This window comes from Ranitomeya variabilis, chromosome 3 (assembly GCF_051348905.1).
Source record: "Ranitomeya variabilis isolate aRanVar5 chromosome 3, aRanVar5.hap1, whole genome shotgun sequence".
NCBI classification, from domain to species: Eukaryota; Metazoa; Chordata; class Amphibia; order Anura; family Dendrobatidae; genus Ranitomeya; species Ranitomeya variabilis.
In genome coordinates, this window is record NC_135234.1 from 204,388,328 (window position 1) to 204,415,872 (window position 27,545).

General features: G+C 42.2%; 1 protein-coding gene across 9 annotated transcripts in view; it reads left to right on the forward strand.

Moving 5' to 3' along the window:
* NGF (nerve growth factor) overlaps window positions 1-27,545 on the forward strand; it is a 169,560-nt gene that overhangs the window by 67,516 nt on the left and 74,499 nt on the right. The window contains exon 2 of one of the 9 annotated variants that reach the window (XM_077295009.1): window positions 15,599-15,656. The exons of the other annotated variants lie outside the window; for them this stretch is intronic. The gene's annotated coding sequence lies outside the window, so the exon portion shown is untranslated. The remainder of the gene's footprint in view (window positions 1-15,598; window positions 15,657-27,545) is intronic. 9 annotated transcript variants of the gene reach the window in all.

Here is a 27,545-nt window from a genome sequence, read left to right on the forward strand (position 1 = left end):
TGTAAAGTGTAAAAGGGACCAATTGCAACAGAGAAAAACACTGTATGCTGTCACAAGAACACACAATAGTTGTGATACTTGGTGTAGAAAATGAGCTCATGTTTGCCCACTAAGTGTCTGGTCACTGGGGCACTCCATGCAGGAGGTTTGTGTTGCCTAAGGGACTTGCCAACTTGTCCAAAAGGTCATTCCTGTGAGCCTTGTGTATGTTTAAGGACAGTTGGCAAGTATGTCTACTGTCTTTATGAAGAATTGAGCCTACCTGAATTTCCTTGATAATTTCCTATGAATATCTTAGGCTGCAGTGGATAGGTAGAGATGTAGGTGATCTTTTCTCTTCTGACTTCCTGTTTAAAATCAGCAGAAAGAGCAGTGTCAGAAAATGGAGGATAGAAGTCTGTTATAGTGATGATGTGACACTCAAAATTCAGGAGAATTGTGACTCGCCAGTTGAAAATGTGCAATTACACCAGAAATACCTTTCGCTGCATACTTTCAGAGTATGCCGGGCCCAGCTAAAAATTCATATGGTACACGCCATGTATATTGATGCTGCATCAATATACATGGCGTGTACCATATGAATTTTTAGCTGGGCCCGGCATACTCTGAAAGTATGCAGCGAAAGGTATTTCTGGTGTAATTGCACATTTTCAACTGGCGAGTCACAATTCTCCTGAATTTTGAGTGTCACATCATCACTATAACAGACTTCTATCCTCCATTTTCTGACACTGCTCTATGATGCATTAAGTTAAAAGTAAGGAAATAGAATTATGGCCATGATGAGACTGCTTGTGCAACACTCTGGATCCTCCACGTACAGATATACCTTGACAAATACCTTAATTGGCCAAAACGTTGGCTTTTTTTCTGTTTTGAACGGGCTAGTTTGAATAAATTCATATTGCAAGAAAAATATTCTACCTACATTTATCACTTGTGTGATGAAGTATTTTATATTTATTGAATAGAATTAATAATTTTAAAGCATCCTCAATTTCAGGATGCTGTACATGTGAAAAAGGAGCTGAATATTTAAAGGTAATCTGTTACCTCCTCTATATAACCTATTACTATGGGCATACAGGTGATAGAAATATTAAACAAGTCCTACCTGTATGCCTCATATTAGTGGTCTTGTTGTTGAGAAAACTTATTTTATTCTTTTATGCTAATGATTTTTTCCAGGCTTTGGGGCATATGGTACCTGGAAGCAATCACTCCCTCCTGTCTTCATTATACACCAAAGGCCAATGGAGCAGAAGTCACGGTGACTCACCGACACCTGCGCAGAAGATCCCTGAATACACTGCCCATAGAAGGGAGGAAAAGGTAAGGATTGTGGAGGGTGTTCATGGCGCAGGCACAGGATTCCAGCACCACAACTGCACATCACAGGGCACTGTGACGTGCATGGGAGTGTGGTAATGTTATAATGAAGACAGGAGGCATGGATTTCATCCAGGCACCATATGCCCCAAAATCTTGTGCCTGCATCCTGCATGCCCTCTACAATCAAGAACTTTTCCTCCCTTCTATGGGCAGTGTATTCAGGAATCTTCTGCACAGGTGCTGGCGAGGATCTGCGACTTTTGCTCCAGTGACCTCTGGCATGCGCAACTATAAGGTGCTCTCCCCACTTCCTCCCTGCATAGTCATCCTTAGGAATCATGTGTGTATATGTATATATCATCCCAGCGATGACTATGCAGAGCCTAGAAAATATCATTAGCATAAAGAAATAAAATAAGTTTTAACTATAGCAAGACCACTAATATGAGGCATACAGGTAGGACTAGCTTAACATTTCTATCACCTGTATGTCCATATTAATAGGTTATGCACGTCCCTTTAAACATTTGAGGCAAATAAACAGGTACCAAAGGAGAGAGAACCCTGCATTCATTGAATTACAATCTGCAGAGTATTGTGGAAGAGGACAATAGATTGGGGATGTTGCAAAACCTCTGGTGGTAATGAGGTGACATTGGGGTTATTGCAGACTGAACCTTTTTTGAATAAATTAGGTACCAAATGTGGGTGATAATCGGACAAGTTGAGAGCACTGAGTTCCACATGATGGGGCATGTCCGGGAGTAGAAGACAGAAGGAGGGCTTGTGAGGACTGAAGATAATATATGGTGAGATTAGTTTGGAGATATGGAGTGCCCCCAAGGACTGTGGGATACTCAATACCAGGCCAGCTTGGTCCCCAGGGCAGTTAGTGATGTGGGTGGCAATGTTACTAGTGACAGGTAAAATAGCAGAGTAGATGATGTTCTCAAGGTTTTACTCACAGCTCAGGCTCCCCAGCCAGGGTGCTGTGTCCTCCAGGTGTGAAGTCCAGGTAACTCTGCAGCAAGTTGGGCACTTGTCCAGAACTCCTCTTTTATATGCCTCTCCTGGCCGTCTTTCTATGCTGGCTATCTCCTCTCCTGCCCTGCACTTGCCACCCAGTGTCCCAAGCTGGTGAACACGGGTCTTATCGGGTGACGTACTATGTCCTCTGGTCCCTCTGAGTCCACCTTTTTGGTGAGTAGGTGAAAATATGGCTGCTGCACCTATAGACACAGCAGCCTCTGGATTGCTAGCTGGAGCCTGAAGTTTTCCCACTAGTTCAGGGACCTGTTCCCCTACTGCAGCCTGGTTCCTCCACTGATGCAGGTCAGTCTGGATATGGGTCCCATGGGTGGCTTCCACACTTCCCGTGCCCCTGGAACCCAGTGGCGTATCTAGGGGGGGGCAGCCGGGGCATGTGCCCTGGGCGCAGCCGGCAGGGGGGCGCAGTCGGGATGCCTAATGCGGCGGTCCGCAGTGTTTCCTCCCAGCAGCTGCATTCTGCTGCCCCCCGGACTGGGAGTCAGCTGTTTTCTGTGCCGACTGTAAAGCTGACAGCCAGCACAGAGAAGCTGCAGTGCGCCAGCTCCCAGTATTCTGGAATGGACAAAGAGCTAGCACTCGACTGTAGATGGAAGTAGGCGGTGCAAGTGAACGGAGTCCCAAGACCCCAAGAACTCCAAGAGAATCAAATCACTGCACTCATCATAGTTCAAGTCAAATTTTGCTGAAGTGAATATTTTTATTGAAGGTGAAGACGAAGAAATAAGGCAATCAAAAAAAATTAACGTTTCGGCCACGCGGTGGCCTTGATCACAACTGATGCTGTAACAAAAATAGAAAAACAGTGTATGAAAATATAATATATACAGTGCTCAAATGTACAAAATATACAAAATATACAGAGGACTATCCACACAAAGTATGGATATAATGGAACACATGTCAAAAAAAATATCCTTAGAAAGACAAAATTAATTTTATAGTAATCAAAAGACCTATGTAGGATACAAGGACTTTAAAAACCAAGAAAGGGTTACTTGAAGATAGTAAGTATCTATAGGGATAGAGATGGTGTAGTAAGTAGAGATGGATTAACGTACCCTTAACAGGTAATTCGTATACCGTCATGTGATGGTAGAGTAGAAAATTCAAAATTAAAGGTGGCCCAGATTTCTCCTGTTCAGAAACATTAAAAGAGCATGATATGATATATATATATATAGACTAGTGATAGTATAGATAACCCAGAGGTTATTATATAGAGATGTATGTGACCCGTGGGGTTATGACACTAGGTTGTAGGTGGGAATACACAGCATATAGAGAGGTATTTACCCAGAGAGTAGCAGTAGGGACTTTAAACTCAATAGCAATTGTCCAGGACAGAGTATCAAACGTTTTAACACATCTGCCGTACGTTGGATAGTCTGTAATACAAATGCATGTACAGGCTGAACAAGGCCCAAGGGTTGTGTAAAAAAAATAATAAAAATATAGTATGTTATGTACGTCCATGGTAGTTATACCTTAGTCGTCTTAAGCCCATACACTGTAGTCCTGGGGGACCCAGGAGTGGGTGGGGGAAATAGAGTTCTCCACACAAGGTTATGACCCTCAGTGTAAAGTGGATCCGCCTATTCAAGACTAAAAATATGGCCATGTTGAGAAAGCAGTTAAATAGCTTGGAGTACTTATCTGTTATAGGGCCGTAGTCTCACACGGATTGGTGGCGCAGTGTGCGCGCAGTCCAGGGCCGGAGAAACGCCGACACAGCACGTGTCTTGGCGGTGGAGGCGGCAATGTCCTGTATGGGAAGCATTGCTAAATATATACAAAATCCACCGGTCTTGCGACCGGAAGTAAGCGCGGACGCCAGCGCCTGCGCAGTACCACCAGAACGTTGGTAAGTTCGGAGCCTGCGCACTGTAGAGCACAATCGGCGCATGCGCTGTGTCCAGAAGGAAAGAGCAGAGCCGGAACAGTGTAACGTAGTGACAGGCGTGTTCGGTGGTAGCGTGAGAGGAACTCTGTTGGCATAGGTGATAAAGAAGATCTATATGGTTTTCTATGTATAGGCTGATAATGTAGCCCAATGTGGAGGATAATCAGGAGAGTAACAGTGATATGGTCTGATTGAAGGCACCGAATAATTGGCAGTACACAGATGTAAAATAGATATAAACCATACCATAAATCAACAAAAAATATATATATATATCTCTATATTGATATAATACCGCAATGTAATTGCTATCCAGCGATCAAGGGGGTAGTGCCCATAATGTCTAAAGCAAGATATCTAGTAGGAGTCCAAACTACAATAGATTATTCACAGTATTGGAGGCACCTTGAGTTGAATGGGTCAAAAGTTATATGCAACTAATGAGAAAATAATATAGGCTGAATAAAATGACCAAATGCGCAAAGGACATGAAAATAATGAAAAAAAATGAAAATGAAAATAATGAAAATAAATGAAATAAATAAATTGAATGAAAAAATGAAAAAATGAACATGCAATTAATGAGAAAAAATTGAATAGGCTAACTAAAATGACCAAATGAGCAAAAGAAATGAATGAAGAAAATGAAAAAATGAAAAAATGAATGAAAAAAAGGAAAAAAAACATACAGGAAAAAAAAAAAAAAAAAAAAAAAAAAAACATAACATAATAAAAAATGAAATTAATGAAAATGAATGAGAAAAATGAATGAAATGAATGAATGAATGAAAAAAATGAATGAATGAAAACATTGAAAAAAATGAAAAAAATGAAAAAATGAAAAAAATGAAAAAAAGGAAACTTGAGCAACACCTAAAAGGTATACGTCTTACCATCCTGCGGGGGTGCGAAACGACTTACACCAGAGCAGTGGATTAATTCGCCTATGGGAGAATAAAAGACTGGTTAAATATGCCAATCGATTTCCCTATTCAAACCTCTAGGGTGGAGCGTGTCTAACTTGTATATCCAAAAGGTTTCCCTTTGTTTAAGTAGCTGAATATGGTTACCCCCCCTCCTAGGGCGGTGAACTTTTTCGATAATCTGAAACCGTAGTTGAGCGACCGTATGTTGAGCTTCTTTGAAATGTAGAGGTAGTGGCAGCCAGGTCTTGCCACATCTTATGGTAGATTTGTGACTAGAGATTCTATTCCTGATTGCTTGGGTGGTCTCACCCACATAAAGTAATCCACAAGGGCACTTGATGATATATATCACAAAGTTGGATTCGCATGTGTGATATTCATTAATGGGGAAGGCCTTACCGGTGCGGGGATGTAGGACTTCACTGCCTTTTATGATATTTGAGCAACACATGCAATTTAGGCAAGGGAATGTACCAGTTCTTCTCTGGCCTGTAAGTGTCCTAGGTGGTGGTGTTCTAGATGTGCCTAGATCGGCTCGCACTACATTGTCTCTTACGTTACGGGGTCGTCTCATACTCATAAGGGGAGGATCTTTGAAAACCGGAATCTGTGGATACGCTTTTGTCAAGAGTGGCCAATGGCTACGGATGAGATTATGGATTCTGTACATGGTGGGGTGGTGATTGTGGACGAACGGGAGTCTGGGGTTTTTTAGCGTCGGTAGGACCGTCCCCTCAGTGTCACAAAGGGCTTTGGAGGATTCTAACTCAAGGAGTCTTGTTGGGTAATTACGTGCTTTGAATTTATCAGCCATTTCATGAATCCTGATATTTCTGGTCTCAGAGTTAGACACGATCCTGGCTACCCTCCTGAATTGGGACCTGGGGAGGCTATCACGGGTAGATTTGGGGTGGCAACTGTGGTAAAGCAATAAGCTATTGCAATCAGTAGGTTTTACATATAAATCAGTGCTCAGATAGCCGAAGTTGTCTTTTAGGATTTTGGTGTCCAAGAATGCAATTTCCTCATAGTGTTGTACCAGTGTAAATGATAACTCGGGTCTGATCCCATTAATGGTGTTGAAGAATTCTTGCAGACTGGTTTGGTCCCCCTTCCAAATGCAGAAGATGTCGTCTATGTATCTATGCCATGTTAAGGCATTCTGCTGGAACACAGGATTAGGGTATACATGTGTACGTTCGAAGTGATCCATGTACAAATTGGCGTAGGCCGGGGCCACATTGGACCCCATGGCAGTGCCACATGTTTGTAAAAAGAAATCATCCTCAAACATAAAGAAATTCTCCCTGAGAACAAGATTCAGTAGGTCAATACATAAATTTAGTGAGCCCGTATCAACATTAGCTTCACGAAGGGTCCCAATTCAGGAGGGTAGCCAGGATCGTGTCTAACTCTGAGACCAGAAATATCAGGATTCATGAAATGGCTGATAAATTCAAAGCACGTAATTACCCAACAAGACTCCTTGAGTTAGAATCCTCCAAAGCCCTTTGTGACACTGAGGGGACGGTCCTACCGACGCTAAAAAACCCCAGACTCCCGTTCGTCCACAATCACCACCCCACCATGTACAGAATCCATAATCTCATCCGTAGCCATTGGCCACTCTTGACAAAAGCGTATCCACAGATTCCGGTTTTCAAAGATCCTCCCCTTATGAGTATGAGACGACCCCGTAACGTAAGAGACAATGTAGTGCGAGCCGATCTAGGCACATCTAGAACACCACCACCTAGGACACTTACAGGCCAGAGAAGAACTGGTACATTCCCTTGCCTAAATTGCATGTGTTGCTCAAATATCATAAAAGGCAGTGAAGTCCTACATCCCCGCACCGGTAAGGCCTTCCCCATTAATGAATATCACACATGCGAATCCAACTTTGTGATATATATCATCAAGTGCCCTTGTGGATTACTTTATGTGGGTGAGACCACCCAAGCAATCAGGAATAGAATCTCTAGTCACAAATCTACCATAAGATGTGGCAAGACCTGGCTGCCACTACCTCTACATTTCAAAGAAGCTCAACATACGGTCGCTCAACTACGGTTTCAGATTATCGAAAAAGTTCACCGCCCTAGGAGGGGGGGTAACCATATTCAGCTACTTAAACAAAGGGAAACCTTTTGGATATACAAGTTAGACACGCTCCACCCTAGAGGTTTGAATAGGGAAATCGATTGGCATATTTAACCAGTCTTTTATTCTCCCATAGGCGAATTAATCCACTGCTCTGGTGTAAGTCGTTTCGCACCCCCGCAGGATGGTAAGACGTATACCTTTTAGGTGTTGCTCAAGTTTCCTTTTTTTCATTTTTTTCATTTTTTCATTTTTTTCATTTTTTTCAATGTTTTCATTCATTCATTTTTTTCATTCATTCATTCATTTCATTCATTTTTCTCATTCATTTTCATTAATTTCATTTTTTATTATGTTATGTTTTTTTTTTTTTTTTTTTTTCCCTGTATGTTTTTTTTCCTTTTTTTCATTCATTTTTTCATTTTTTCATTTTCTTCATTCATTTCTTTTGCTCATTTGGTCATTTTAGTTAGCCTATTCAATTTTTTCTCATTAATTGCATGTTCATTTTTTCATTTTTTCATTCAATTTATTTATTTCATTTATTTTCATTATTTTCATTTTCATTTTTTTTCATTATTTTCATGTCCTTTGCGCATTTGGTCATTTTATTCAGCCTATATTATTTTCTCATTAGTTGCATATAACTTTTGACCCATTCAACTCAAGGTGCCTCCAATACTGTGAATAATCTATTGTAGTTTGGACTCCTACTAGATATCTTGCTTTAGACATTATGGGCACTACCCCCTTGATCGCTGGATAGCAATTACATTGCGGTATTATATCAATATAGAGATATATATATATATTTTTTGTTGATTTATGGTATGGTTTATATCTATTTTACATCTGTGTACTGCCAATTATTCGGTGCCTTCAATCAGACCATATCACTGTTACTCTCCTGATTATCCTCCACATTGGGCTACATTATCAGCCTATACATAGAAAACCATATAGATCTTCTTTATCACCTATGCCAACAGAGTTCCTCTCACGCTACCACCGAACACGCCTGTCACTACGTTACACTGTTCCGGCTCTGCTCTTTCCTTCTGGACACAGCGCATGCGCCGATTGTGCTCTACAGTGCGCAGGCTCCGAACTTACCAACGTTCTGGTGGTACTGCGCAGGCGCTGGCGTCCGCGCTTACTTCCGGTCGCAAGACCGGTGGATTTTGTATATATTTAGCAATGCTTCCCATACAGGACATTGCCGCCTCCACCGCCAAGACACGTGCTGTGTCGGCGTTTCTCCGGCCCTGGACTGCGCGCACACTGCGCCACCAATCCGTGTGAGACTACGGCCCTATAACAGATAAGTACTCCAAGCTATTTAACTGCTTTCTCAACATGGCCATATTTTTAGTCTTGAATAGGCGGATCCACTTTACACTGAGGGTCATAACCTTGTGTGGAGAACTCTATTTCCCCCACCCACTCCTGGGTCCCCCAGGACTACAGTGTATGGGCTTAAGACGACTAAGGTATAACTACCATGGACGTACATAACATACTATATTTTTATTATTTTTTTTTTTTTTTACACAACCCTTGGGCCTTGTTCAGCCTGTACATGCATTTGTATTACAGACTATCCAACGTACGGCAGATGTGTTAAAACGTTTGATACTCTGTCCTGGACAATTGCTATTGAGTTTAAAGTCCCTACTGCTACTCTCTGGGTAAATACCTCTCTATATGCTGTGTATTCCCACCTACAACCTAGTGTCATAACCCCACGGGTCACATACATCTCTATATAATAACCTCTGGGTTATCTATACTATCACTAGTCTATATATATATATCATATCATGCTCTTTTAATGTTTCTGAACAGGAGAAATCTGGGCCACCTTTAATTTTGAATTTTCTACTCTACCATCACATGACGGTATACGAATTACCTGTTAAGGGTACGTTAATCCATCTCTACTTACTACACCATCTCTATCCCTATAGATACTTACTATCTTCAAGTAACCCTTTCTTGGTTTTTAAAGTCCTTGTATCCTACATAGGTCTTTTGATTACTATAAAATTAATTTTGTCTTTCTAAGGATATTTTTTTTGACATGTGTTCCATTATATCCATACTTTGTGTGGATAGTCCTCTGTATATTTTGTATATTTTGTACATTTGAGCACTGTATATATTATATTTTCATACACTGTTTTTCTATTTTTGTTACAGCATCAGTTGTGATCAAGGCCACCGCGTGGCCGAAACGTTAATTTTTTTTGATTGCCTTATTTCTTCGTCTTCACCTTCAATAAAAATATTCACTTCAGCAAAATTTGACTTGAACTATGATGAGTGCAGTGATTTGATTCTCTTGGAGCTCCCAGTATTCAATTGTACTCATATCTTATACAGACATGAGCACAATTGAAGATCTGACTGCAGGGCAGCGTCTAAATTGGAGTTGACTTCTTGAGGGGGAGGAGTTGATTGCAGGAGCCGTGCGAGGAGAGGACTGAGGGGCTGCAACATGGAGCCATGTGAGGAGAGGAGCTGCACCATGGACCCAGGGTACAAGGGAATGAGGACGGAGGATGCAGAACTTGGTGTGAGGCTCTCAGGATGTAATTTGGAAAGGGGCTGATGAGACGCTCTGTGGGGACTAGGGGGGTGATGAGACGCTGTGTGGGGAATGTGGGGAATAGGGGGCTGATGAGGAGCTGTGTGGGGAATAGGGGGATGATGAGACACTGTGTGGGGAATAGGGGGATGATGAGACGCTGTGAGGAGAATAGGGGGCTGATGAGGAACTGTGTGGAGAATAAGGGGTGATGAGGAGCTGTGTGGGGAATAGGAGGATGATGAGATGCTGTGTGGGGGAATAGGGGGATGATGAGACGCTGTGTGGAGAATAGGGGGCTGATGAGGAACTGTGTGGGGAATGGGGGGGTGATGAGGAGCTGTGTGGGGAATGGGGGCTGATGAGACGCTGTGTGGGGAATGGGGGGATGATGAGATGCTGTGTGTGATGAGAAGCCTGTGATGTCAGGATTCAGCTCTGCAGGCTCCAGTAGTCGTCACATGCACACATCACTCATATGTGATTTTCATACTTATGGTCCTGTGGCAACGAGCTTCTGTTCTGCTTCTCTGTTTTTCACTGAACATTGAGAGCATTAGGGAGAGAAGCTTGTGGGTACATGACTAAGTATGCAAATCACATATGTCCTGGGGGGGCGCCAAAATGAATTCTTGCCCCGGGTGCCAGAAATCCTAGAAACACCTCTGAACCCCTTCTTCCTGGGAGCTTCTTTCCTCCCTTTCACTTTCTTGCTGAGATGAGCTCCTGCCAGCTCTAGTCCCCAGCTCCATGTCTGCTCTGTTCTCCTGCTCCCCACAGACTCTGTCTGCCTACTCACTAACGGTCTTCCCATGTGTATCTAGCTCCCCCCTCTTTCCTACCTTCTCCACCCAGTCCCCAACACCCTTTCCTATCCAGACTGGGATGAGGCCATCCTCCCTAAGGGTACACCCAGATGCCCTGTCTAAACTGGTGTCATTTGGGTGCGAGTGTTAGAGTTTTGTACAGTGTTCCCTCCTTACCAGAGAGTTGGGAAACCACACCTCTGGCTGAAATGCAGTACCTCTGTGGCGACTGGACCTTCTAGGGCGCCACAGATATATGGGTAGACAGATTATGGACAGGTGAACTAAAAATCGGAGGGGACCTGGAAACCAGTGAAGAGTTTGGCAGAGTGGAAAGTTAGAGGAGTAGTGGGTTTAGAGATGGATTAATCGGGTTGCCGAATTAAAATCAGACTAGGGAGGTGCAAGAGGGTAAGGCAGAAGACCACAGATGAGTATATTGCAGCAGTCAAGGAGAGGGGGTATGATGAGGATATGGGCAAATATTTTAGTAGATTCATGTTGAGGAAAGACCAACTCTGGAAATATTTTTAAGTTAGAGGCATCAAGTTGTGGTAAAGGCTTGCATATGGGGTTTGACCATCAGGGCAGATTCTAGTGTTAAATCAAGCTAGCAAACTTGTGGCAATGGGGAAATATTTACTGTTTGTCATTAGTGATAGGTCTGTTAGGGGTGCCGATTGAGAAGGAGGAAAGGTGATGTGCTTGGTTTTGTCCAAATGGAGTTTTATAAAACACTTTGGGATTATGGACATCTGACAAGTGACATCCTAGCCAGACAAGTAGATTTTTGAGTGTCATCAAAATTTACTGAAAGCCATGGGACTTTGACTTTTCAAGGCCAAAAATTATAGATGGAGACCAGTAGGGGTCCCAGCACTGAGCCGTGATGCACACAGAGAGAGGGCGGAATAAGGAGGTAGTATGGGAATAGGAGACTCTAAATGTGCAGTATGAGGCGATCCAGGAAATCTTCGATGCAAAGGGAAAAGAGCATCTGTAGTAGGAGGGAGTGGTCAACCATGTCAAAGGCAGAGGACAGGTAAAGGAGTATAGAATATTGTCTGTCAGTATTGGCAATTAGCAAGTCAGTTGTAAGTTTGGTTAAGATCGTTTCAGTGGTGTGATGACGGCAAAAGCTAGATTTGAAGAGTGCGTTACGTGAGAATGTAGAATGAAAGTTCAATATGGACATGATTTTCAAGAACTTTGGAGACAAATGGGAGTAGCAATACCAGTTGATAGCTGGACGTTAAGGTTGGGTCAAGGGATGGCTACTTCAAAAAGGGTGTGATTGTTGCGTGTTGGAAAGCAGAAGGGAAGACACCACAGGATAATGAGAGGTTGGAGAGATGGGTTAGGGCTGTGATAAGCAGTATGGTGAGGTTAGAGAGGAGATGGGATGGGATCAAGTGGTGAGGTTTTATTTGGAGCAAAAAATAGTGTTTTTTGTCAGTGATGGTGATAAAGAAATGTATGTGGGAAGGGCAATGATCTTTTATATGCGGAGCTTGTGGTGGTTGTACATTAAAGTTTTACATAAAAGCATACAGAATATTACAAGGCATTGATGGTTCATTTATGAATTCTCGCCACTGGGCATGTTATCCAACATGGTTTAATAATAATGAGTAAGTTACCACATGCAAAACAATTGGACCCCTGCATTCAAGAGAGCAATTGATTGTATGTGCAACTACATATGACTGGCTTAATTCCTAGGGATTTACAATAGGGCTGACCTAAAGATACATGACGCCATCAATTTCAATTTCATAAGGCGTTACGCAGTTTTGTTTTGTTTTTTTTAAGTCCGATTCTGTATGACACAAATAAAACAAAAAGTTGTGGCATGCATGTCCACTTCCAATGGAGAATCTTTCAAATATGTATAGAGTCAAACAGCAATAAGCTGTCCATGCACTTGACTGCTGTGTGCATGCACCCTCACTTAAATTCATGATAGGATAAGTAATTACCAATTAAATATTCTTATACCGAAGAACTCTTGTATTTCAATTTCACGGAAATTGGCTATAAGCAAATTCAGAAAGTTATTTTGCAATCAAAAGACCTTTAGCAGAAACGTAGCTATAGCATGTTATCATATTTCAGTTAGAAATTATTCACGGTGAAATCATTGTGAAGACTCCTTTTCTGTTTTTGTATTTGTTCCAGCAGACAGATCATTTAGTAAAAGTCTTTGGAAATATGCACTTATAAGGAGAAATGGTATACGTTACTGTATTTCTCAAACCCTTTACCAATTCATTGTGCTACTTGGTGTCTCAACATGTCTCTTCCTGGCTGAAGAATCAGCCTGAGAATTTTCTAAATTATAAAATCTTCCCATTGTGGTATTAATTTATCACATATAACAATTGTTGTTAAACTTTTAGTCTTCAATATTGCTTTTGAAAAATATGCTTACTGATGACCTTTGACAAAGATTTGTAGAAAATAAATGTATTACTGACCCAATATAATAATATGCTGTCTAAAAATATTAGTGACAGGTCCTCTATAGACAAATCTATAATCAGTCAGAAATGGGCAATTTCTGGTTTTATTTTATTCCTGCTGCTCCCCTGAGGGTGTTTTTTTTAATTATTTAATATTGTTCTAGAGATCTGGGTCATTTTATTTGGTGCTATTTTTTTAAGGTCTAAACCAAAGGAGTGTGTTGAATTACTGTGTAGATTTGCAGAACAGTATAAAGACATGCCCCTTGGAGAGTCCTGTGAGCCATGTCCCTTTCCTAATGACCATAAAAGTTAGTACTAAACAAAAAGGCCCATATTTCTGTAACAGTGTGGCAGACAAAAAAATAAATAAGTCTTGAGAGCAGCAGTAATCAAGGTTGTATAGATGAATACTTACTGCGGCTATTTATGACACGTCTATACCATTTTGTATGTGTTTTTGTACCAGAGTGGGATACATCATATCTACTCTACTTTTACACTGCTGATCTGTATCTACTATATAATTGCCTAAGGGTCACTTCCGTCTGTCTGTCTGTCCCAGAAATCCCGCGTCGCTGATTGGGCCGCGACCAATCAGCGACGGGCACAGTCCGGCCAAGAATTAGTCCCTCCCTACTCCCCACCCATCAGTTCCCACTGCATACTCCCCCTCAGTCAACGCTCACACAGGGTTAATGGCAGCGTTAACAGACAGCGTTATGCTGCTATTAACCCTGTGTGACCAACTTTTTACTATTGATGCTGCCTATGCGGCATCAATAGTAAAAAGATCTTATGTTAAAAATAATAAAAAAGTAAAAATCATTATATACTCACCTTCCGTGGGCCTCCGGATCCAGCCGAGGCCTTTCCCGCTCCTCGCGACGCTCCGATGACCTGTCCATGCATTGCAGTCTCGCGAGATGATGACGTGGCAGTCTCGCGAGACCGCTACGTCATCATCTCGCGAGACCGCAATGCGCTCTTGGGACCAGAGCGCGTGAGGAGCATCGGTAAATGCTTTGCCTGGATCCAGGGGCCAACGGAAGGTGAGTATATAACTATTTTTTATTTTAATTCTTTTTTTTAACAGGGATATGATGCCCACATTGCTATATACTACGTGGGCTGTGCAATATACTACGTGGGCTGTGCAATATACTACGTGGGCTGAAAAATATACTACTTGGGCTGTGTAATATACTATGTGGGCTGTGCAATATACTACATGGGCTGTACAATATACAACGTGTGCTGTACAATATACTACGTGGGCTGTGCAATATACTACGTGGGCTGTGTTATATACTACGTGGCTGTGCTATATACTCCGTGGGCTGTGCTATATACTACGTGGCTCTGCAATATACTATGTGGCTGTGCAATATACTACGTGGCTGTGCTATGTACTACATGGCTGTGTTATATGCTATGTGGGCTGTTATACACTCCGTGGGCTGTGCTATATACTCCATGGGCTGTGTTATATACTACGTGGCTGTGCTATATACTCCGTGGGCTGTGCTATATACTACGTGGCTGTGCAATATACTACGTGGCTGTGCTATGTACTACGTGGCTGTGCTATTTACTACGTGGGCTGTTATATACTTAGTGGCTGTGCTATATACTCCGTGGGCTGTGCTATATACTACATGGCTCTGCAATATACTACATGGCTGTGCTATGTACTAAGTGGCTGTGCTATTTACTACGTGGGCTGTTATATACTGCGTGGCTGTGCTATATACTACGTGGCCAGCCGCGAACAATCAGCGACAGGTGCAGTCCGGACGCGAATTGGCGCAGGATTTGAACCACGCTTCGCTAATTGGTTGCGGTTGGCCGAATCCTGTGTATTCAATGTATTATTCTAAAATCTTCATAAATAAACTACATACATATTCTAGAATACCCGATGCGTTAGAATTGGGCTACCATCTAGTACCTTATAAATGTCTCTGAACACTGATATATAAAGCAGAGGTCTTTTCATTTCAAGATGCCTGGTAACTACCTTATTCACCTTAAAGCCACATGCACACATTGAGTATTTGGTGAGTTTTTTACCCCAGTATTTGTAAGCCAAAACCAGGAGTGGAACGGTCAGAGGAAAAGCATAATAGAAACATTTGCACCACTTCAGCATTTTTCACCCATTCCTGGTTTTGGCTTCCAAATACTGGGGTAGAAAAACTCACCAAATACTAAATTTGTGCATGTGGCCTTATGTTGATATCCCACTTGGGATACCTCAGATGCAGCATAAGTCTGCCAAGACGTCAGTCTGCCCAGTGTATCACATAAGTGTATCATAGAAGTGTAATGCTCAGAATTAATTCCAGAATGATGTAAGGAGATGGTACCCTGCCATCTGACATCATCACACTCTAATCAGCATGTATATTTATCTATTCTCCCTGCAGGTATGTCATCCAGCTTTTCCAAACTGAACTTTCCTATCTCAGCCTGTAACAAAACTTGGTATGTCATCCAGCTTTTCCAAACTGAACTTTCCTATCTCAGCTTGTACCAAAACTTGGTATGCTTTTCAACTGAACCATGCAATACCCCCAATGTTATTTATGACCTTGTTTACTCTGCCTTGATCATATACATCTGGCTCTCTTAATTATCTGACCAAGAGGAGCAAAGACCACTTCCCTCTGCTTCACACCTGAATGCACTTTGTTGCACATATATTGTATAGCATAAGTCTGCCAATACGTCAGTCTGCCCAGTATATCACATAAGTGTATCATAGAAGTGTAATGCTCAGAATTAATTCCAGAATTGAACCAGAAGGGAACTGAAGGTAAGTGGATACAGTCACTGTAAACAATGTTTCTGTTTGTTTTCACTCTCACCCCTATAATCCTTCACTTTCTGCTAACCTCCTTAATCTCTACACCTAGTAAGGAACTGGTCATCTCTTCTTTAATCCTCCCCATTCATCTCACCTCCTCCACTGAACTGTTCCTCAACATACAATCCTCTGTCTCCAAACACAGACAGTCTCCTCATGCCCTCTCCTGCTCCCACCTGCTAACACTTTCCCTGCTCCTCCTGCCGGTGATATTACGCCAAATCCTGGTCCTCCTCATCACATTCCCACAGTCATTTCTACCTCCCATTCACGCTCTATCATAACTTTCCGTAGCCTCTCTAACCTTATACCCATTCTCCCAGCCCCCGCTTCCCTGGTCCCACTAACAGGAGCATTATGTAATGCCCGCTCTGTCTGCAACAAACTTTCCTACATCCATGACCTTTTCATTAATCACAAACTTTCATTCTTCGACATCACCGAAACCTGACTCACCCCCTCTGACACAGCCTATCCTGCTGCACTCTCATATGGTGGATTCCCCAGCAGCAAGCATGGTGGAGGAGTTGGTTTTCTCCTGTCAGATAACTGCTCCTTCACCCCAATCCCACTGCCACCCTCTGTTACCTTCCTTTCCTTTGAGGTGCACTCTGTGCGCATCTATTCCCCCTCCAACCTCCAACTGGCTGTCATTTACCGCCCCCCAGGGCCAGCCACCACCTTTTGTGACCACTTCACCACCTGGCTACTTAATTTCCTTTCCACGGACATACATCCCCACTATCATCAAAGGCGACTTCAACATTCCCATTGACACATCCCTCTCTGCTGCCACTAAGCTTCTTTCTCTCACTTCCTCCTTTGGCCTCACTCAATGGTCTTCTGCAGCCACTCACAAAGATGGTCACACATTGGACCTCATCTTCACCCGCCTCTGCTCCCTGTCTAACCTCTCTAACTCTCCTCTCCCTCTTTCGGACCACAACCTACTCACATTCTCTTCCCTCTCCATTCCTTGTCTACAATCCCCACCCCACAAACTTGTACACAATCGCAGAAATCTTAAACACCTCAATCTACACTCACTGTCTGAATCCCTTCTCCCTCTTACAGAAATAAGTTCACTACACAATGCAGATGCCGCTGCCGCTTTGTATAACACCACAATAGCTGTAGCTCTGGAATCGGTTGCCCCTCTCACACATACCAAAGCTTGCAAAATCAACAGATAGCCCTGGCACATCAGCCTGACCCAAAAACTGAGACGGGCTTCCAGGGCTGCTGAGTGGAAATGGAAAAGATCCCACTCCAATGAGCACTTCATCACATTCAAACAGTCCCTCACTACTTTAAAGGCCTCACTCGCTGCAGTTAAACAAAACCTACTTCTCTTCTCTCATATCTTCCATGTCTCACAACCCAATACAATAACACCTTCAATTCTCTCCTCCATTCCCCAGCACCTCCTCCCTCCCCACTCATCTTAGCCAAAGACTTTGCCTCATTTTTCAGGCAGAAGATTGATAACATCAGGGACTGTTTTGGTCAGCAACCTCCAGAGCCCTTTCCCCTAACTGCCCAGCCCTCCTCCTCCAAAACCAACTTCTCCACCATTACAGAAGATCGACTCTCCACTCTACTCTCAAGATCGCATACCACCACCTGTGCACTTGTCCCGATCCCATCCCGCTTCATCCCAAACCTCACCACAGTCTTCATTCCAAGCCTAGCCCATCTCTTCAACCTATCACTAACAACTGGTGTCTTCCCCTCAAGCTTTAAACATGCCTCAATCACACCTATCCTCAAAAAGCCCTCTTTTGACCCATGCTCTGTATCTAGCTATCGCCCTATATCACTTCTTCCATATGCCTCAAAACTACTAGAAGAACACGTCCATCTTGAACCATCCTCCCACCTCTCTTCTTGCTCGCTCGCTGCCTCGGTGTAATCCTTGACACTGATCTCTCCTTCAAACCACATATCCATGCCCTTTACACTTCCTGCCGACTTCAACTCAAAAATATTTCCCAGATTCGAATACATTCCTCAACCAAGAATCTGCAAAAACCCTAGTCCATGCCCTCATCATCTCCCGCCTTGACTACTGTAACCTCTTGCTCTGTGGAGTCCCCTCTAATACTCTCGCACTTCTCCAATCTATTCTAAACTCTGCTGCTCGACTAATCCACCTGTCACCCCGCTATTCCCCAGCCTCTCCCCTCTGTCCATCCCTGCACTGGCTCCCCATTACCCAAAGACTCCAGGTCAAAACCCTAACCATGGCATACAAAGCCATCCACAACCTGTCTCCTCCATACATCTGTGACCTCGTCTCCTGGTACTTACCTGCACGCAACCTCCAATCCTCACAAAATCATCTTTTATATTGCCCTCTTATCTCCTCTTCCCACAATCGCATACAAAATTTCTCCCGCGCATCCCCCATACTCTGGAACTCTCTACCACAACATATCAGACTCTCGCCTACCGTGGAAACCTTCCAAAAGAACCTGAAGACCCATCTCTTCCGACAAGCCTACAACCTGCGGTAACCATCAATAGACCAAACCGCTGCTCGACCAGCTCTACCCTCGCCTACTGTATTCTCACCCATCCCTTGTAGGTTGTGAGCCCTCACGGGCAGGGTCCTCTCTCATCATGTACCAGTCGTGACTTGTATTGATTTAAGATTATTGTACTTGTTTTTTATTATGTATACCCCTCCTCACATGTAAAGCGCCATGGAATAAATGGCGCTATAATAATTAATAATAATAATAATAATAATGTGGTGGAAAACTACTTTTGAGGCACAGTGCAAACACCACATTTATATATTTTTTTGTTTTGGTGCTTTTACACCATGAAATCTATTTTATAGAATAAGTAATTATTTCTGCATCGCTTTATAACTTAGTTCTGCAGTGACACACAAGCTTGTTAGATCATGCTCTGAGTATGGTCTAACAAGGTTACTAGTCTGCTGACCTGGATGTCGTCATGATGACCTCAGATCACCATGGTAACAATGGGGCCCTCATGATGATGTCCCACAGGCACCAATCAGAGGGGGGGCCCTTCCTTCTCCCTGCTTTCTAAATACTGCGATCAATATCGGTCACAAAATTTATGGGGTTAAACTGTTGAGAGCGGTGCCTGCACCGCTCTTGACAGTGAGAGCCGGATGTCAACTATGATGTTAGCTGAACAGCTTCTGTGAGCACAAAATCTTCATGGGGTATCCTATACATCAAAGGTCAGGAAGGCGTTAAGAGTTCATGCATTATAGCAGTCTTAAGTCCCTTTAGGTCTGTCCTAGATGATGTAAACACTTCAGTTATCATCTTATGCTGTTTTCATTTTTCTTTAAATCACTTTTTTTTCCTGTGGAATTCATTGACTTTTTTGCACTAAATTCTTCAGAACATACGCTAAAGAAAAAAAAATCTTGTTAATTTCCAAATAAAATCAGAGGCTCAAGGAGATGTGTGCAGGCTCATAGAAGACTTCTGCCACTATCCCAGGAAATCTTAATTGCATTATATTGATTCATTGCAAATTAAAAAGAATTCAAATCCTTCAATTTCAAAGAAAAATGTTTGATGATGGTCTCTATTCCTCACACTAATCTTCTTTGATGTGCTGTCATGCACTCACTATTTATACAGCTTATTCATTGTTTTATGGCTTTCTCTCCCTAGCTCTATGGCAAAGCTGTGAGCTGTAACATCATCTCACCATCCAGATTCACCACAAAATGGCTTTTGAATTTCCTTCTTCTCTTCTTCTGCCTTCATGCAGGTTATGATAGCATAGCATGGCAAATCAGGAGAGGCTATGTGAAGAGATGAATGAAAGGCATTGTATAAATAAAGAGATTATTATTATTGTGAGGAAATCCACTCAATGCCATGTGCTCTTTCTCTGGCTTATGCAATCTTTTCCAATGTCTAAATGGTTATATGCCGTGGGTTCAGCTTGTTCCCAAAAAATTGACAGTAATTTGATTGCCATGAAATCATCAAATTGATCTGTTCATAACTAGCTAAAATTGTACATTTTTACTCATTTTGATTTATTATTTATTTCTATAGCACCATTTATTCTTTTGGCACTGTACACGTGAAAATGATTTACATACAAAATACAAATAGAAAATTACAATGATCAACATAACAGTAAAAGACTGGTATAAAGGGAAAGAGAACCCTGCCCATGTTGGCTTAGGCTAGGTTCACATTGCGTTAGGGAAATCCGTTTAGCGCTAGCGGATTGCGCTAATGCAATGTATTTGTAGGGGCCGCGTTTAGGGGTCGCGCTAACATCCCCGCTCTCGCAGATCCCCGATCTGCGAGAATGGGGAACGGACCTCGGGCGCGCCACGGACGCTGCAAGCAGCGTCCGAGGCGAGCCACAAAAGAACGGCACATTGCTAGCGCGAGCCGAAAAAGGCACGGGCTAGCGATGCGCTTCTGGCTAAAACAACATTGCTGTCAATGGGTGCGCTAACGGACCCGTTGCACGGCGTTAATTGCGACATTTTTGCCGTGCAATGCTGTCCGTTAGCGACCACCCACTAACGCAATGTGAACCTAGCCTTACAGTCAACAGGGTAAAGGGTAAAGAAATAGTAGTTTGGGGAAATGCAGCAGCTTTGGCAGTAGTGGTGGTGAGGTGACAGTGGGGTCATTGCAAGCTGTAAGCTTTCTTGAAGAGACGGGTTTTCAAGTTTTCTAAAAGATCTCAATGTGGGAGACATTTGTGCATCTTGGGGCATGGAATTCCAGAGGATGGGGGATGTTTGGGAGAAGTCTTAAAGGCAAAGAGTGAGAATCGTTCCAGGATGTATCACAGAAAGAGGTCTTGTGAGGACTGGAGAATATGTGTGGGAAGATATTGGGGAATTAGTTTTGTCAAAAATGGAGAAGACAGCTTTGTACTTCAGTAGTTTAAACTGTATACTTTGGAAAATTTTGAGCAAATGAAGAAATATGTCATGTAAAGACCAAGAAGTAGCAAGGGGAAGGTGAATTAATCAGGTAGCAGAGTTAAAGATGGACTGGAGATGTTCGAGAGTGTGTGTTGGAAGGCCATAGAGAAGAAAATTGCAGTTGTCAAGGCAGGCATGAACTACCATTTTAGGCAATTCAGGGTTGAGGAAGGGAAGAATTGGATAGCTGGACATTGAGGCTGGGTCAAGGGTTGGTTTCTCCAGAATAGATGTGATTGTTGCACATTTGAAAGCAGAAGAGAAAATACTAGAGGTTAACTATAGGTTGAAGACATGAGTTTGGACTGGGATAAGCAGAGTGATGAGGTTGAGAAAAGGTGGGATGAGACCAGGTCAAAAGAACACGTGATGAGGTATGATTTGGGGAGAAGAGAAGTAAACTTTCCTTCACTGATGGGAGGTTATGGGGTGAGTGCATTGGTCAGTTATTTGAAGGTGTTGTGGTAATTGAAGAGAAAGACTTGCATGATTTGGTTGATCTTATATTTGAAATGTGTAACAAAGCCTTCTACAGAAATGAGGGAGGTCTAAAGGGGCAATGGTGGACGGAGAAGGGAGGTAAGCATTGATTAATTGTTTGAGGTTATGGAATAAAGATATATTAGGGTTGCGAAGTAGCCATGTTTTATCAGAGGTTAGGCCCAACTTGGATGTGAGAATTGCTTGGTAAAGTCTTCCTGTGAGTATTTTCTTCCAGCACCGCTGCGCAACCCTGGACACTTGCCTAAGCTTTTTTTGTGTAGTTGGTGTTCCAGAGTTGTCTATTCATCAACACCCTTCGCTATGTACAAGAGGGGCAGCCAAGTCATTGGCTGCCTCATGTGTGGCTTTGTAGAAAATGGTGGCTGTATCTGTCATAAAGCTATGATATGATAGACTATGGTGGAAGAGAGCCAGAAAGAGTATGAGTGTCAAGATGTGAGAGGTTTCTGTTGGGGTGTCCTAGATGTTGGATCTGGATGGCAGGTGAAGAGGACAGGGATGACAAAGTGTGTACATGGTGGTGAGATAGGGGTAGAAGTTAGGTTAGATATGTAAACCATTGTGTGTTACCAAGGGATGAAGCAACCAGGCTGCCGACTGGTGGGTGTCAATTGGACTTTTGAAGTTGCCCATTATGACTGTGGGAATGTTGGAAGAGATACAATGAAGAAGCCAAGTAGCTAAATGGTCAATAAAGGCGATGCAGGACCTAGAAGTTGGTACATGTTGACCAGTTATAGATTGGATGAAGAATGGATATGGGCAGAGTTCACTTCAAAATAATTGAGGATAAGGGACTTTGGAGATGAGGTAGGGTTGAAAGTACAGTTGTTTGAAATGTGAAAGCCAACTTCTCCACCTTGTTAATTTCCAGAGTGAGATGTGTGGGTTTAGTGAATACCACCATAACATAGCACAGCAGGAGAAGCTGTGTCAGTGGATCTCAGCCATGTTTCTTATTGCGAGAAATAAAGAAGTTGTATATGAGATGGAGTGTATTGGAACAGGCATTCCATAGTGTTCCAGAAAGAGGCAGCAGTGGAGCAAAAGTCAAGTGGATGAGTTTTAGGTTGTAGAAGTTGTTGTAGTTGCTAGTAGCTGAAAATGAATGGAAACACAAATAATAGAGGGCATTAACTGTGGAAGTCCAGGATTGGGAGTTATATCGCCAGCAGTGAGGAGAAACAGGGAGTGCAAGTAAGGGAAGAAAAATTCATGGTTTGTTTTTGGTTATAAAAGGAGAGATCTGATGTTTAGAAGGAGGTCAGCAGATGAGATAGGTGATGGGCTTTGGGGATATCGATGGAGAATATGGATTAGTGTAGCCAAAATTGTAAGGGCATATGCAAGCATAATAAGGGAGTTAATATAAACAATTTGCTAGTTACACAGCATGGAAGGAAATGAAAACAGACACCTAGATACAGTAGGTAAAGGTGTGAATATATGGATCAAGACAATTGGGAATGCTTGTTTTGTAGTAGTGGTCAGAAGTAGACATAACAGAAATAGATGGATAGATGTGTTAATATGGATTCAAACAACTGGGGATGTTCATAATATATGTTATTTCTTCTAATATGGAGCACTTTAACAATGAGTTAGTTGTGGTTACAGAAAAATCTCTTTTGGAGTATTTATTTAATAATAATCTGATCAAGCTTCAAGAAATTAAAATGCCCTGCTAAACATATGCTGTGAGCAGAAAAAAAGATTTTTTATGGTAACCTGCATTTTGTAAATGGCCAAGTTGGTGTAGCTCTGAAAAATATACGGTAATTACAGACTTTGCAAGTGGCCCTTGAATGCATGCATCTTCTTAAGTGCCTAACAGAGCAGTGTTCTACAATTTGACTTCCCATGAAGGCTTATTCAAATCTAGCCTAAAAGTGTGTTCACACTGCACAATAGATGCCTATTTTACATGTATGAGACAATAAAAGCCATATTTCCACATAAAAAATACAGCTTTACTTCCCACTGCATTTTTTTTCTACAGGTGTCTGCACAAAAATATGCTATAGCGCTGATTATTGAATTCTTGTACATGTGTTTATCTGTTTGCCCCTTTTATGAGTTTTTTTGATTTTATGTAGATTTCAAAATAAAATCTTTGTACAGGAGAAATATGATATTATTTAATAGCACATATTATTCATTCATAATATGAATGTATTCCCTAGACGAGTGTGAGGTCAAGTAACTTCTTGTATGTGGTTTACATGCTTGCAGTTGTGGGCCAACTAGACCTCTGATATTAAAATTGAAAAATGAGGGATACTCTAGCTGGCGTGTTTCTATAAGTATGCAAATTGCAAAAATGCAGTGAAGTGACCTCCTGTTTGCACGTGGAATACAGATGAATCGTGGCAACGTGATTCAGCAGTCTCCAGTCACATAGAATGACTGGAAATTTTTCTTCTCGGCTCAGAAAACCTCTTCAATTGGAGCTTGACATTTGCGTTTCAGATGCTATTTCACTTTAATAATATGGTCAACATTCTTGCCTCCAAGCTTACAAAAGTTTGGTTTAAATTTTCTTTTTAGATTTTGATCTCTATAGACTCTAATTGGGTAATTGATTCCCTTTGTTTAATTGGAAGCTCAAGGCTCAGATCCAAGGGCTTTCTGCTCTAATTACAGCCACTAAAGCTCTCTTCTATAAACCACCGGGCATGCTGTTGCAATTACCAAATTGTCCCTAAGTGGAAATAACCTTTCACATGTTAATTTGTCATGCACATGGACTCTCTGTATCTCTTTAGAAATCTTAATGTTGGAACATGCTACAAATCATTGTGTATTGACAATATACTATTCCCTGTCACTAGGGGTGAGCGAGTAGTGAAATATTCGGACTCGCGATACTCGTACCGAGTATACCGTAATACTCCGGTATTCGGTACGAGTAGCGAGTCCAGTGTAAATGGAAAATGCGAGTAATTGTCTGCTGGACCCTCATTGAAACATACACACACACACACACACACACACGTGTGTGTATATATATATATATATATATATATATATATATATATATATATATATTTCATAGTGCATTAGGTAGCAGAAAAGCCGGTAATTCAATTGTTGGCTTCTGCATAATCATTGCAGAAGACGACAGAATATGAGACATGGTTTACATATAGTGAACCATTGCATATCCGTTATATTTTTATATGTCCCTCACTAATAATGTTAGTAGTGTGTGTGTGGAAAATTTGTGAGCTGTAGGGGTTAAATTAAAGGATTAATTCACGGAAAAAACTGGCGTAGGCTCCCAAGCAATTTTCTCTGCCAGAGAGGAATCTCCACCCCCTGGCTGTATGAACTCATATGAACTGTAGCGTGAGAAAGTTTCTGAATATTTTCCCACACTACAGAGTTCATATGTTTTTTTTAAACCTTTCAGACTATTGGATTAATAATGGACAGGTGTCTTATTGACACCTCTCCATTATTAACCAGGCTTAATGTCACCTTACAATAGCAAAGTGACATTAACCCTTATCACCCAATATGTCAAAGCTACAGAGCAGTGGGAAGAGAGAGACTAAGTGCCGGAATAGGCACATCTTACAGATCCGCCTTTTCTGCGGTGGCTGGGGGCAGATTTTTTTAGCCGGGGGGGGCATTAACCATGGTCCCTCTCTAGGTTATTAATATCTGCCCTCAGTCACTGGCTTTCCCTTTCTGGTGGAGAAAATTGCGCGGGAGCACATTGCAAGTTTTTTTCATTAATTAATCCTTTAATTTAATCCCTACAGCTCCCAAATTTTACACACACATACTACTAACATTAGTGAGGGACATATAAAAATATAACTGATATGCATTGGTTTACTGTATTACCGGCTTGTCTGCTACCTAGCGCTCTATGAAATATGTATATATATATGTGTGTGTGTGAATGAGATATATGTATATATATATATATATATATATATATATATATATATATATATATATATATACACATACAAAGAAAGAAGAAAATGTGGCACTCACCAGCTTGTGCTGCAATAAAAAAAGTCCTTTATTGCGCCATAGCATGGACTGAGGATATCATTACACCCTTGCACCCTTGCATATACCTGCAGCTGTTATTATGATGTCCTCCTCAGTCCACGCTATGGCACAATAAAGGATTTCTTTATCGCAGCACAAGCTGGGGAGTGCCACATTTTTTTCTTTCTTTGTATATGTTGCTCTTGGACTGCTAATCAATGTTGAGCACCACAAAGCCAGTGCACCACAAAGCCACGCAGTATATAACACAGCCCACGCAGTATATAACAGAGTGGGCACCATATCCCTGTTAAAAAAAAAAAAAAAAAAAAAGTAAAATAAAAAATAGTTATATACTCACCCTCCGGCGTCCACCGAAGCTGTCCCGATGCGCGCAATCAGGGCCGGCTTCAAGTTTTCATGGGCCCTGGACGAAAGTCCTGGTGGGCCCCTTTAACACATACAACAATTCATAATGCACCAATATGGCAGAGAACTATAGGTATAGTACAATGCCAAAGATTTCACTTCTTACATTACATGAGTGATATCTATTGTACATTCTACATTAGCTCAGAAACCGGACAGTATAGTCCTCTATACAGAATAATTAGCCCCATATATTGCTCCAAACAGAGTAATGAGCCCAATATTATGCTCCATACAGAATAATGAGCCTCATATAATGCTCCTTACAGTATAATGGGCACCACAGAGTGCTCCATACAGAATGAGATGCATATATTGCTCCATACAAAATTGACCCCATATAATGCTCCATACAGTATAGTGAGCCACATATAATTCTCCATACAGTATATGATGGGTCCCATCTATTGCTCCATATATCATGGGCCTCGTATAATGCTCCATACAGTATATGAATGGCCCCATACAGTATACTGAGTCCCATATATTGCTCCACACAGAATGGGCCCCATATAATGCTCCATACAGAATGGGCCCCATATAATACTCCTTACAGAATGGGTCCCATATAATGCTCCAAAAATAATTGGCCCCATAAGATGCTCCATGTATAATGGGCCCCATATAATGCTGCATATATAATTGGCCATATAAAATGCTCCATATATAATTAGTCCCATAAGATGCTTCATATATTATTGGCCCTGTATACTGCTCCATATGTAATTTCCCCATATACTGCTCCATAATGAATTGGCCCCTTAAGATGCTCCCTATAGAATTTACTTCATAAGATGCTCCCCATATTATTGGCCCCATAAGATACTCCATATAGAATTAGCCCCATATATTGCTCCAAATATAAAAAAAAATGAAATACTCACCTCTCGTTGCTTGTCGCTCCTCTGCTCTGGACTCCTCAGCGTCGGCGTCTTCCTGCTCTCTGTGCTGCGACCGCTCAGGCAGAGGGTCGCACTGGTGACATCATCGCGCCCTCTGACCTGAACATCACAGTCAGAGGATGGAAGACGCTGCAGCGCTGGAAGTGGGAGAGGTAAGTATCAAAAGAGCAGGTGGGGAACCCACTCGTGGGGGCCAGCACCATAGCACACCAGTGTCCCTGATGGTGAGTGGGCCCCCTGCCTGCTTAGGACCCCGGCACTTGCCCGGGTGCACCGGGTGCTGACGCCGGCCCTGCGCACGATGCTGCCGCCTGCTTCCTTTCCCAGTGATGCATTGCAAAATTACCCAGATGACTTAGCGGTCATCTGGGTAATTTTGCAATGCATCAACGGAAGCTGGCAGCAGCATCGCGTGCATCGGTGGACGACGGAAGGTGAGAATAGCACAATTTTTTTTTTTTTTTTATTATTATTTTTAATATTCTATCTTTTTACTATTGATGCTGCATAGGCAGCATCAATAGTAAAAAGTTGGTCCGGAATGGGGCGACACACTGGCACTGAGTGGAGTGGAGGGGAGTAGGGAGGGGGGCACTGACTGGAGGAGAGTAGGGAGGGGCCAATTCGCGGCCGGACTAAGCCTGTCGCTGATTGGTCGCGGCCTACCGGCCACGACCAATCAGCGATGCAGGATTTCCGTTACAGACAAA